General features: G+C 42.9%; 1 protein-coding gene across 7 annotated transcripts in view; it reads left to right on the forward strand.

The window, feature by feature from the left end:
• NCKAP5 (NCK associated protein 5) overlaps nucleotides 1-14,298 on the forward strand; it is a 992,075-nt gene that overhangs the window by 960,580 nt on the left and 17,197 nt on the right. The gene's annotated exons all lie outside the window — the stretch shown is intronic.

A 14,298-nucleotide genomic window follows, 5' to 3' on the forward strand; every position in this document is an offset into this window, starting at 1 on the left:
ATGATTCCTTCATTTGTGATACAAACTGTCCCTGTCATTCCCAGTTGCTCATTTGCTTGGAACATCACTTAGGGTGTTCTTCGCAGTATAGAAGATTTTATTTTCATAGGGCCAAGCTCATCATTCTTTTGAGAAAGCCTTTGCTCGCTCCAAATTTATTAATTTTTAAAAAAACTCATGTCTTTTTTTCCTGGTACCCAGACAGTGTGTATTTTTGTCCTCACATACAGATCCAACTTTTTAAAACAATTTGACTCTCCAGTTGTTCCATGTCCGTTTTCTATTAAAGAGATACTCTAGCAAGGAGAAGATCAGTCAGTTTCCTTTATGACCAGCTGTGAAGCAGACAGTCTGGTAACTGAGGGAAAATGGAAAGATACCCGTTTCTTCCATTACAGTGATCCACCTGGCCAGCCTGGCCCTTTCATCCCCACGTTCTGGAGTTTGCTGTGTCAGTCACTTCACCATAGGGCCTAATTAAGGAGAAAAGGATCCTATGACCCATATCCAGGTGAAGGAATATCCTTTGTTTCTAAGGACCTTGGGGCGATTCATAGAGTGTGCTGTCCTATTATTGACCGATTCTTGGAGGACTCATATTACAGGCCTGAAGATGTACAAGGAAGGAAAGTTAAGTGTGCAAGAGGAGGCTCCTAGGCCATTTGGGCAGAGTGAAACCTCTCCTTCGGCCATGCTTATGGGTAGACTCAGTTAGTGCTGACCGGGGACTCACCACGAATCATCACTAAGTCCTGGGGGCAATAGAGAGGAAGCGTGAGGCACGGTCCTGCCCACACAGAGCTTACAGTCTACTTGTAGAGAGAATAAGTTAGAAATGTTAAAAGCCACTAACAATACCAGCAGCATAGGGTATTCCCTGGTGGTCCAGTGCTTAGGACTTGGCGCTTTCACTGCCAGGGCCTGGGTTCGATCCCTGGTCAGGGAACTAAGCTCCTACAAGCCAAAAGGCGAGGCCAAAAAAAAAAAAAAATACCAGCAGCATAGAAATAAGTTCCCAGAGTTTCCAAAAGTATGGTATAGACACCCCACCCGTGCCCATGCCTGCTTGTTGCTGTCACAGCTCCTACTCAGTGACCTTACATCATGGGCCATCATAGGGTCTTATCATCCCATGTCAGATGAAGACTTATTTTCCCCATTTCAAACGGAGCGGGTCAACTCAAAGTCAGAACTCTAGATCTAGGCTTCTGTCCCTCTCCTGGGATTCCATAATCCCCTCCTCTCACCATGACCATCAAATTGCTGTTATCCCCATCTGCCTCCCCTGCTTGTTCCTTAACAGCAGGAACTGTGACCTCTTCCACTGAAGCTCTGGCACATGGCAAGGGCTTGCTGAATGTTTATCGATGGGCTGGGTGTTTGAACGGTCTATGACTCTGAGATCGAAAGCCAGCAGGGTTCCCAGCAAAAGGCATGAAGTGGTGAGGCTATCTCCCTGGAGGGACTTTTGGGGTCAGTCTTGAAGAATCAAGTTTCACTTTGGCATAAAGGAGAAGAGAATTTCTGCTTGGAGCTAGTGAGGGAGTTGGGGAGTGAAAAAAGGGTCAGAAAAAGGCAGTGACCACCAGTCTTCCCCACAGGCAGTTAGCAGAACAGAGGTCATGTGGCTTTACAAGAGAAATTTATAACATAAAGGTGGTGCCAACTGGGAGTGGTTGTGATCTGTGTGTGCCAGTGAGTCTGAGAGGTGAGCAGAGGACCAGCACAGAACGCGGGTGATGAACAGCCTTGGATTTGCCGTTACTGTTCCCAGAATCTGCCTTTCAACTTGAATCTGTCCTGCAGCCTTCGCTGAAAAACAACAAACAGAAAACTCGCCTCTCTCTCTCTCTCTCTCTCTCTCTCTCTCTTTCTGCTTTTTCTCCCCATATCTAATAACCTAGAGCTTTTGTGTTAGAAGAGAACTTAGAAGTTATCTTGTCTATCACTGGAATGGAAGATGCATGAGGGCAGGGATTCGTCCCTATGTCATTTGTCATCATATATTCTTCACTCCTTTAACTTTCAAAGTGGAAATTTAGGTTAGATTCCATTTGCCTCTGGGAAACCCAGTGCAGTCCTTCGGCCTCACTGTTCTCATTTTGCAGATCAAAGAAAGGTGCTTTGAACAGTCAAATTATGGAGGGAACAAGCCGTAGAAATCGGTGGCATTTTTTTCTAGAGACAGCTACACTATTTGTGTTTCAGCTTCTTGAGAGCTGAAATCACACCTTAATACCTGGGCTGAGTACAGTGTCTGGTAAAACTTTAGGGGCTTGCCAGATGTTCATCCAGCACTTTCAGATGTAAGATCATACCACCTCTTATTCCTGACTTATAGCTCAGAAAAAAGGAAAAGGGTCCTAGCAGTAGCCTCTGATGGAGAAGTTTGGTTTTGCATCTAATTAGCTATGAGAGTCTCTGGGTCTTACCCAGAAAGAAGATTTTGGATTAGATCAGAGGATTACAAATCTTTTTTAGTCATAACAAAAACTTTTTTTGCAAGCAAACTATTACAGAGACCCAATGCTTAAGACAGACAATACATGTAAATTTTTGTAATGTAAATGTAAAAATTTACAAAGCGTCTGTAATGTAAAAGTGTTAACAAAAAAAAAGCAGGTTTGACGGGCATAGATGGTGCCCTGCTTCCCCAAGTCACTATAGTGGCAGCTGTAGTATTTCAGAGGAAACCCTACAAGGGTTTCTCAACCCTAGCCAGACCTTAGAGTCCTCCGATTGGGTTGCCATATTTAACAAACAAAACTACAGGATACCCAGTTAAATTAGAATTTCAGCTAAATAATGTTTTAGTATTTACCTAGACGTCCAACTTTATACGGTTTCCTATGTTTTATCTGGCAACTCTACTTAAGGAACTTTTAACCAACTAAATTCTAGACCAGTTAAAGCAAAATCTTTTGGGTTGGGTGTTCCCATTAGAATTTTTTAAGTCCCCCAAGAGATTCTAACATGCAGCCTGGGGGGAGTTCCACTGATCTCTGAAAAGCACAGTGTGAAAATTGAACTGGATGATCTGTAGACCACTTCCACCTCTAAAACTGTAATTCTAAGCAGATCGCAATTTGTGATTTCAGAATTTCTAAAATAGTTCTTATCGGGAGAAAGACTATTTCTTATCACCTGGCCCCAGCAGGGAGATGGGTTAGTATTACTAGATTATGTTTGGGAGAGCCGTGCTCTCCACTTACACTTTGTGCACTTATAACTGAGGTCTGTCGAACTGTCTGCCACATCCTACAGAGAGTGCAGAGTGGAGAAGGGGGCCACGCCGGCCGCCCGGCTGACCGAGAAGGCCCAGGTGCTCTTTCCAGCGTGGTCACCACCTGGCTCTGTGCTTCAGTTTCTTCCATATAACGGGGGTAATAACAGAAAGAAAATAGTTGCTATTTCTTGAACTCCTAAGATGTGGCACACAAGTCCTCCGTATAGCTCATTCTAATCTCCACAGCAATGGTTCTCGAAATTAATTTTTTTAGATTTATTTTATTGAAGTATAGTTGATTTACAATGTTGTGTTCATTTCTGCCACACAGCAGCGATTCAGATATACATATATATATATATATATTCCTTTCTATATTTTTTCATTATAGTTTATCACAGGATATTGAATATAGTTCCCTGTCCTTTACAGTAGGACCTTGTTGTTTATCCATTCTATACATAATAGTCTGCATCTGCTAATCCCAAAGTCCGAATCCATCCCTCCCCCTCCCCCCCTCCCCCCCCCCTTAACAACCACAGGTCTGTGGGTCTGTTTCTGTTTTGTAGGTAGGTTCATTTGTGTTATATTTTAGATTCCACATATAAGTGATATCATATGGTATTTGTCTTTCTCTTTCCAACGTACTTCACTTAGTATGACAATCTCTAGGTCCATCCATGTTGCTGCAAATGGCATTATTTCATCTTTTTTATGGCTGAGTAATATTCCATTGTATATATGTACCACATCTTCTTTATCCATTCATCTATCAGTGGACGTTTAGGTTGCTTCCATGTCTTGGCTATTGTGAATAGTGCTGCTATGAACATAGGGGTGCATGTATCCTTTTGAAATACAGTTTTGTCCAGATATATGCCCAGGAGTGGGATTGCTGGATCCCATTTGTTACTTGTAGATTTTTTAATGATTGCCATTCTGACAATGTTGTTGTGAGGTGGTACCTCACTGTCTTTCTGACTTGCATTTTTCTCGTAATTAGCAACGTTGAGCTTCCTTTCACGTGCCTGTTGGCCATCTGTATGTCTTCTTTGGAGAAACGTCTGTTGAGGTCTTCTGCCTGTTTTTTGACTGGGTTGTTTGTTTTTTTGTTGTCGAGTTGTGGTTCTCACGATTGGATGTGCATCAGGATCCCATGGAAGCTTGTTAAGACACACATTGCCAGGCCCCAAGCCCAAACCTTCTGGTTCTTTGGGTCTGGAGTGGGGCCTGAAAATTTACATTTCTGACTAGTTCCCAGGTGCTGCCATTGCTTCTGGTCTGGTGATTACCTGTTGAGCAATACTACTTTCCAGATGCTCTGTATCATTCCCTATTGTAAATGTAATAAAACTGAGCCTTAGACAAGTTCAGTGACTTGTCCAAAGTCACACAGTCCGTATCCATACCCAGGTCTGCCAAGTGTGTCTGCCTTTTGTGCTCTGAAGAGTTAGTTTTAGAGAAAATTAAAGCAGGTTGTATAATTTTCAAGGGTGCTATTTTGGCTTTTAAATAGACAAGTATAAATTTCAGAAAAGATAAATAAGAAGACAAAACGAATGCAGTCTTTCTTAAGCCGGAAAAAATGAGCAGATGTCTGTATCTAACGAGAGTCTAAAATCTGTGAACTCCAGTAATGCATCAGATCGGCAGAGCAGCACCTCGATACTGCTGGATTATGGCTGGAAGCTATTTTGTCCTTTGGAATTGTACTATCAGTTCATAGAGACATGGTCTACATAACCCATTAGCGTATTCTTACCAGTGAAAGGCACAGAAGTAAAGAGTGAGCTCTTGCAATGTAGGGTTTGAAATACAGGCTAATAAAAGGCACAAAGTGACAATTTACTCATGAACGTTTGAAACCACTGTTCATATTTTCCACATTTTAACAAACAGGCAGAAAACTAAACCTACACAGCTATGATTAATCTATTTTAAAGAAGGAAAAGTGAAAGTTTGATGGGAGGAAAAACGTTTTCCCTAACAACTAATTTGAAAACCTAAAAGACTCTCCCTTTCTCCTCTTGGCTTGGAAGCAGCCATTTCTCTAGATTTCTTGAATTCTTTTACCTTCCCAAAGGGTTTCAACTTATATTTAAATGAAAAGTCATTTCCCAGTTTTCTACAGTCTGGAAAATAGATCAACTATATCAAAATGGAAAATGTGACTGTATATACACTTAGCTTCCTTCAGGACATGGAAAAAAAAGATGGTACCAGAAGCTGACCTGCGGAAGCCTCTAGAAAGGTCAAAATGCTCAACAGAAAACAGTGATGCCATTTTTCTTTCTACTTTTGTTAGTGTTCCCCATGTTACTTTCATTTCTCGAGAAACCTACAACTTTTCAGGGCAAGAAATATGCTCTAATGTGACATCCCTCTCAGAGGATTCAGTATCCTAATAACAAAGAATGACAGAGATGACGTGGACAGTTTATCAGTTACAATTCTGCTGTTTAAATGCACAGAATATCCAAAGTATGTTGTAAACTCAAGTGGCATGTATCACAGTGCTTGGTCTGAACTGATCTCCGTGCATCCTGGGAGCACATCCTGACAGGCAACCCCAAAGACCAACTCCTCCAAGGTGACTGCTCTTTAAGGGATTGTTAGAAGCATGGGGACCTGAGACCATCAGCCACCCTGGGATCTCTCTTACCTTGTCCTCTTTTAATTACTCTAGATTACTCTAACAATTTGTAGATTGTTAATGTGATCATTTAAAAAGTTGCCAACTGTGAGTCCAGGAGAATTTCTCCTTCATTTTGATTTTCTCGTCTTCAAGTCTGAAAGCTTTTTAACTGTCTACCTTTATGGCCAGTGAATATAGATGATTAAGCTTTCTTGCCAATAAAAAGACTAGGAACACTGGAAGCAGAAAGCCCTTTCTGTCCCTACATAAACTCTTTAACTTTGCCGAACCTCAGTTTTCTCACCTCTATAACGGGCACAACAGAATCTACCTCCGTAAAGTTGTAGGCATTAAAGGAGATGATGTGTACACAACCTCTATCACAGAGCCTTGAACACAGGAAGTGTTCGGTGAGTGGTAGTATGATCACTGTCTCCACATGGGCCAATTAGCTTTTAATACAAATAAGAGTATTAACTGTTCACAAGAACTGGAACATTCCAAAGCTAGCAAGCTTTTGTAGGTATAAGGTTCAGTCTATGGAGGACTAGACGCTATAGAAGGGACCAACCAGCAGAACTCTATTCTCACGACTGAAAAGCAGAAGCTGTGAACCTGCAGTTCTGTGGGGTCATGATGGCCTCATTTTGACATACAAAGCCAATCTTTGCTACTTTAAATTAAATGTATGCACCATCATATGTGCTGCAAACTAAACTTTACTCAGAGTTGAATTTTTGAAACAAACTAGGATTTATCAGCATTGGGTTGGCTAAAATACTCACGTGAAAAGATAACTGCTGGTGTAGGTGGTATTTGGAAACACATTTAATCTTCAATAGAAAAAACAATTCAACAAAACTTGGAAGAAGAGATCTCTGAAATGAGATACTTTTTTTTTTTTTTTTTTTTTTTTTTGGTACGCGGGCCTCTCACTGCTGTGCCTTTTCCCGTTGCGGAGCACAGGCTCAGGACGCGTAGGCTCAGCGGCCATGGCTCACGGGCCCAGCCGCTCCGCGGCATGTGGGATCTTCCCGGACCAGGGCACGAACCCGTGTCCCCTGCATCGGCAGGCGGATTCTCAACCACTGCGCCACCAGGGAAGCCCAGAAATGAGATACTTTTAAAGATCTTCAGAGTTAAATGGAAAATAATAGATAATCAGAGAAGAAGTAAAATTATAAGGTGTGTAAAAGGTTAAAAGAGTCAAATGGCAGAAATGCACATGTGTGTGGTATGGACAAGCTGATGTAACAGGAATGACCAAAGTATCATTGTATCCTGTTTCAAATAAAGGCACAATTTTATATTATTAGGCCCCCCAGATTTCTACGGCATCCTTTTTTGGCTTCATTCCCACCTTATGCATCAAAGGTCATAGCAGGAAACCAATAGACTGAATACTGGCACACTTCCTCTTGAAAAAGGCAATTCCATTGAGAACGGGTCATGAGCCATCATTTATTTAGGGATTATGGAGCACAAGGTGGGTGCCATGGCCAGGAATGAAGCAAAGAATAAAAGGAAGTTCCAGGATCAAAAGGTCACTTCTCCCATAAGGCAAGGCAGGCTCTGACATTTCTATCCTCCCAGATTGATTTTCCCACCCCTGAACTAGGTGTCACTCTTGACAGACCTTCCAGGGCAGAGATGTTGCTGTTCACTCTGAAGCTTTTTGCTCTTTACCAAGAAAATAACAACTTTTTTCCCATTTGGAGAAGAGACTTCTTCCTTCCTCCTAAGCGTAGACATGGCCCACATGAGTCCACAACTTTATTGAGGACCATGCTGGAGACTGGGGGATGGCACCTGAGCTCATCCTGGACCCATATTCTTAAGCCAACCTAACTTTCATGACACAGCAGTGACTCTGTAAAGAGGCAATTCATATTTCACTTGATTTTAGGAAAAGCTTTCAAATGAGAAGTTGGTCTGACTCTGTTCATTGTGCCAGATGGCCCCCCAGTTGGCCTGCGTTTAACTTAGTCTGTAACTCACTTACTTGGTTATCATCCCTAAGGGAGTGAAGGAACTTAAGCCATTTATATTCACAGCCCACCAGGTATATTCCCCTGGCATATTGCGGGGAGAAATCCTAGCTGGGAATAGAATCCTGGGCCTAAATCCAGCATTTTCAAATTGTGAGAGGGAATTGAATTTGAATTTATTTTTAAAGAAAGGAAAACCTTGGGACTAAAACTTATTTGAAAGAGTTTTGGGCCAAGTACACGTTTGCAAGGAAATGTTGATTACAATTTTCCTCTACTCATGGACTCAGCCAATGGGGTGGGGTGGAACAGTGTAACTAGCCAGAGAGCTAATGTGTACATAAAAAGAGACAGCCTGCGAAATGTTGCATTCCGTGGTTTCCTGATACTCTAAGTATAACTTCATTTCCTTTCTGATGATTTTTCCTTTCGAATGAAGTATTCTTTAATATTTTACAGAATTAATGTAATCATAGTTTCATAATTTCAACATAGCACGGAGTTAAACAAAGTTTTCTTTTTTTATCTTCAGCATCCATCTCTAAGTCCAGTAAAGATAAAAATGGCAAAAAATAAGCTTGCCTTTTTTCTTCTCATCAGTTAAAAAAATTCATAAGCATATGTTTGTAAAACCTGGAATTTTAGTGTCATAAAATGGCTCCAGTTGACAATGAGTCTTCTACAGAGTACGTGTTTTAGTTTCCTAGGGTTGCCATAATGTAATGAAGAATCACAAACTGGGGGGCTGAAAGCAACAGTCCTGGAGGCCTGAAGTCTGAAATGAGGGTATCGGTAGGGCCACGCATGCTCCCCCAGCTTCTGGTGGCCACTGACAATGCTTGGTGTTCTCTGGTGTACAGCCGTACGGCTGCAGTCTCTGTCTTTGTCATGACATGGCTGCCTTCCCTCTGTGTGTGTCTGTCTCTCCACCTTTTCTCCTCTTCTTAGAAGGACACTAGTCATCTTGGATGAAGGACCCATCCTATGCCCGTATGACCCATCCTCACTTAGGCCTTAATTATATCTGCAAAGACCTTATTTCCAAATAAAGTCACATTCACAGGAATCAAGGGCTAGGACTTCCACATGGCTTTTCAGGGGACACAGTTTGACCCTTAAGAGTACCCAAAGCCAAAAAAAACTGAAGATGACAAGGTAGAGGAATTGATAAGACAGTTGGCTTCAGTAGGAAGAAATCAGCTTTGATAAGTGAGTTCCTAGGATTTATCAGTGTCACATCCCTTAAACAAGTGGTCATTCCTAGCTATAATTCCGGGCCAGAAGAAGTGGCAGGCCAAAAACCCTAGACATCTCAGATATATTTATATTTTCTCCTACCTTATATAATTAAAGTAAGCATACCAAAGAACTGTATTCACAGACTATCTGGTTCCCTTTGACACATGGAAATTTAAAAGTATTTCCAACATTACTTGCAAGTGCACTAAACATAGGTACTAAGCAGCAGTGCTTGAAAAGGAGGAATGGCAGGGATGTGTAATTCTTGGGGACTTCCTCTCTGATCACTGTCTACTCATTAACTTAGTTTGTGCCATAACTCCCCAGCAATACCCTGGTTTGCAGTGGGATTCCATTTTGAACATGTATGTTGACTTAATGAGAAAAGTGCTTATCTGTCTTCCCTTATTCTAATAATGCAATATTTACCTGTGCCACTTGTTTTTCACCTGTTATTTATTAATTCAGATTCATCACCTATTATTTATTGATTCAAGAATGTTTATAGAGTTTATATTACTTGATAGGCAACGTTCTAGGTACTGCAGACAAAGCAAGGTTAAAAAAAAAGAAAAAGACAAAGTCCCTGCCTTTGTGGATATTATGTTTTAGATGAGAAGACAGATAATAGACAAACAAAATGTAATTTAATGTCAAGTAATGACATATGTTATTAAAAAATCAGGCAGGATGAGTGGGTAGGAAATAACGAGGGTACTACCTCAGAGAGAGTGATCCCATAAGGTCTCTCTGAAGAGGGGACATTTGAAGAGTTTTGAATGAAGTGAAACTTTGAAATGTGACTGTTTGTAGGAGGAGCATGTTGACAGAGAGTGCAGGAAAGTACAAAAGCCCTGAAGTGGGGCATGCGATGTGTCCCCAGACAATTATGGCTGGAAGGGAGGGAGAGGAAGGGAATTAGAGAAGAATCTGGGGGCCAATCACATAGGACCTCGTAGGCTGTGTCAGTAACTTCGGGTTTCTAAAGTTCTCAGCAAAGGGAAACCGTTGGGGGCTTTTGAACAGGGAAGCATCGTGATTTGAGTTACAGTTTTTAAGGACGGCTGTGGCTGCTGGATGGAGAATACACTGTTGAGACGTGAGAGTGGGAGTGCCAAGACCACTTAGGAAACGATTGCAGCCATCCAAGCGAGAGATGGTGGTAACTTGGCCTGACGGTGGTAGCAGAAAAGAAGTGGTGGAGAGTGAATGGGTTTAGGATATGTTTTAAAGATAGAGCAAACTGACAGTTCCCTGGTGGCGTAGTGATTAGGATTCTGGGCTTTCACTGCCATAGCCTGGGTTCAATCCCTGGTCAGGGAACTGAGATCCCGCAGGCTGTGAAGTGCAGCCAAAAAAGAAGAAGAAAAAAGTAGAGTGAACAGAGTTTGATGATTGTATTGGTCAGGGTCTAGCATGGACCAGGAACCATTCTAGGTCTCTCTGTAGATAGAATTAAATACAGGGAATCACCCAGATGATGGACTAGCTGAGAAGGTAAAAGGAGACAGTCAGGCAATCTAGAGATTAGCCAAAGCAAGAAGTCCCAAGCATTCCCTAGGGATGGAGGGATGCTAGCAGAAGGTGACATTAAACCCCAGAAGCTGGACCATCCAATGGGAGCTAGAGCGGCAGGTGGGAGGGGTTATCTGGCAGGAGGCAGAGCCAGGGAGGAGAAGCAGCTGCTGCCAGGAACAGCACAAGTCCCGGAGAAGGGAAGAAATGCCTTGTTTTCTCCTCTCCTCCTGCCTTCCAGGATTCTGCCATTGCCTTTCATTGGCGGCACCTCCTCAGAAGCCAGAGAAAGAGGGAGCCTGGGAGACATAGTTCCCGGTGACACAAAGCAAAGCAGGGGAAAAGGAGAGGAATGCATCTGAGAACAAACAGGCAATTTACCAGGAAAGACTGTTGGATGTGGGGTATGAGAGAGAGGGGTCAAAGATAACTTCAAGTTTCCATATACGAAGACATCAATATACATATCTCATAGTAGGCACATATACTAAGGGATTTACCTACTCATTAACATATAGATTCTGTGATATGCAAACATGTATACACTTTGTGTGTGTGTGTGTGTGTGTGTGTGTGTATAGGTATATTTTTTTTACACAAGCAAGGATGCCGAATGGCCTTCATCTCAAATGCTAAGGACATTCAGTGTGCAGAGGCTGCCTGAATTACTGTATTAAAAAGGATTCTGGGGCTTCCCTGGTGGCGCACTGGTTGAGAGTCCGCCTGCCGATGCTAGGGACACGGGTTCGTGCCCCGGTCCGGGAAGATCCCACATGCCGCGGAGCGGCTGGGCCCATGAGACACGGCCGTTGAGCCTGCGCGTCCGGATCCTGTGCTCCGCGACGGGAGAGGCCACAACAGTGAGAGGCCCGCGTACCGCAAAAAAAAAAAAAAAAAAAAGGATTCTGAGGCTGTATCCGTCTTTAGCAGGAGGCGGGTTACAGAGATTGGTAAGCAGCGCCTGCTGTGGGCCTGGGAGCGGGCAGCTGCCACGTGCGTGCCAGGGTTAGCTACGCCTGCACCGAAGCAGTGGGCTCCGCACAGCAGGATCAGTGGCAACCATCCCCTCACCGAGAGCGCTTCGTAAAGGGACCTCGGTGGTCTTCCTAAAGACAGTAATAACAGCTATCGTGAATCCCCCGTGGAAGGAAATAGCCACGATTAAACTGAAGTTCATGAAAAAGATGTATTCTCATGCCCCCTTCTGTCCCAGGACTTTGCGGAGGGCACCTGGTGTCGGCTCAGCCCAGTGGATCATCCCTTATTGTAGCGAGTACACAGGGTGACTCACACCAGCTCTGCTCCTTCTGACGCTTTCATCTTTCTGTTGATGAATCCAGGCAGTTCGTATCTCGGGTCCAGATCTTTGAGTTGACGGTCTATTATGAGGTTAATCTAGAGTGAACAGTGGTGTTCACTCAGACGTGGTGTGGCATCATCGGCTTCTGACTACAACCCCGTGCCCTGCCAGTGATTTCCCGGCATGCTCTGGAGACCACCCCAGCTGGTACCTAGCCCCTTGACAGCCGAGGCTAATGCAGACATCCGGGATGGTCTGTACCTCAGGCAAGGCTTCCACGTTGGATGGGAAAGTTAGCCAAATAGGCTTTCTGAAGTACAGTCGAGGATCTCTTTGGAAAGAGGTTTTTGAAATGAAGTCAAGCGTTCTACCACCCAAAAGGCAGGCCTGGGGTTTTCGTGTCTGCGCCTCCTCCCAGAGTGATTGTTGACGGCCCCCCCCCGTCAGACGTGCTCACCCACAGGCTAAGCACCATGGTCTTCACCTCCCTATTCGTCTTCCTGTGCCTTTTACGTGTTGTGAGATTGGCTTCATCTCCCCAAAATGACGATTTGGGGGATGATCTTTAATACTCCGTTGATGCTTCTGGTGAATGTAAATCCTTGGTTTAACTAATTCACATAGCAATTTATATGAGTATTACCTCAAAGTAAAAAATCTTTTAATTTTTTTTATCTCCAGTGCAATAACGTTATTTTATTGTTCAAAGGGGGCTCCCTTCCTGCTGTTTGCAATAGGATTTTTAAGAAATATGTAAATTTAAAAATTAATTTACAGCATACATTGGGAGGCATGATTTTCGAAAAGACAAAAATTTGATGGATTGTAAAATTATCCCCCTTAAAATCATCAGTCACAGTGAACAGAATGTACCAACCTTTGATAATTTTAGAGCTTTTTGTTCATCTTATCTTCTGTTAGGGACTCACTTCAAATTGATTATAAAACAGTTTATTTTTTAGGCCATAATTCATTCACAGATTAATTAGATTTTCAGTTAATATCCCATCATCGTATGGGATGGAAGCCAGTGGCGTTTTGTAGTTGTTCAGAGTTGCAGGAGAGAACCCCTGATTGCTATTCCCAAGTGACTGAAGCTACGGGCACTAATCACTAATCACACTCAGACCACATAAAGTGTAGCATCCTTCCCCTGGTTTCTTTTCTAGCTGGCTCACAGCAAGAGATCTTTATTGGCCCTGGCGAAGAGACCAAAGTGTACTTAAACACTTCTGTGAGAGGCGATTCTTTTTTCCCCCTTGCTTACAATGGCATTTCTGTAGCCATCTCCTAAAAGATCAGGAGAGAGAGAGAGAGAGAGAGAGAGAGAGAGAGAGAGAGAGAGAGAGAGAGAGAGGAGAGAGAGAGTGTGTGTGTGTGTGTGTGTGTGTGTGTGTGTGTGTGTGTGTGTGTGTGTGTGTGTAGCCGGCCTGGACTTAAACATCTCTTTCCTAGTCATTTTCCAGGGAGGAGCAGCCTTTGGATTAGTTTCATAATTTTAAATAATCCTTTTGGTATCACCCGACAGGCATATTTAAGGGACAGTGTGCCAGCAACTTCTTGACCAGCGATTTAAGGAAAAGTATTTTTTTCCAGTCGCTTAAGAGAACTGCTGATATACATGGCAGAGAAACTCTCCACGCTGTTAGCCAGCCAAGCGAAACATCAGCCCAGTCACGTCAAACCGAAACTCTGGGTTTTTACACAGTTGAAGAAAAGATAATTATCTTCCCCTCTGCCCCCTCCATGCTCACTATTATACCTGGTGCCAGTTCTGATGTATGACAAGTTACTACCTGTTGCACTGGTCTGCTTCTGCCACATCGCATTTTTCTTCTGTGCCCCAAAGGACACAGCCCAGGCCACACATCTCCCCGGGTGACCGTAAGGTTTCGCTTTGTCCTGCACTGAGGGATTCAGTCACTCCAGGCCTCTCAAAAATCTCTTGTATTCTTTAAGGACATCTGGTATTCTTTAAATTCATCCCAGTATTTCAAACCTTCATTCTCAGGCAATTCCCCATTTTATTTTGTGCACAATGAGGCCTTTTTTCCTTCACATAAAACTACTTGGATGTTTAAAGAGCCTTGCTGACATATTCAGTCTTCGCATTGCTAGATGATATAATCCCCACTTATTTCCTGTGTTTTACTCTCTAAGCGTGCAGTCTGTCGTGCTGCTGATTATTTCAAAGAGCTCGGTTTATGGCAAAAGAAATGCTACTTGAAAGTCATCTGTGAATCAGTTTTTTTGAAAATCAAAATCCATTTTCCTGTTTACTTACTGGGAAAGTCGTTACCTTTACTTTCTGAATAAAGGAGACCTAAATGTCTTCTGGGTGATTAGAGCTTTAACTACCCCTCAGGAAATAAATGAATGTTCCCTACCAGACTGT

The sequence above is a fragment of the Phocoena sinus genome, chromosome 7 (genome assembly GCF_008692025.1).
Source record: "Phocoena sinus isolate mPhoSin1 chromosome 7, mPhoSin1.pri, whole genome shotgun sequence".
Taxonomy (NCBI): domain Eukaryota; kingdom Metazoa; phylum Chordata; class Mammalia; order Artiodactyla; family Phocoenidae; genus Phocoena; species Phocoena sinus.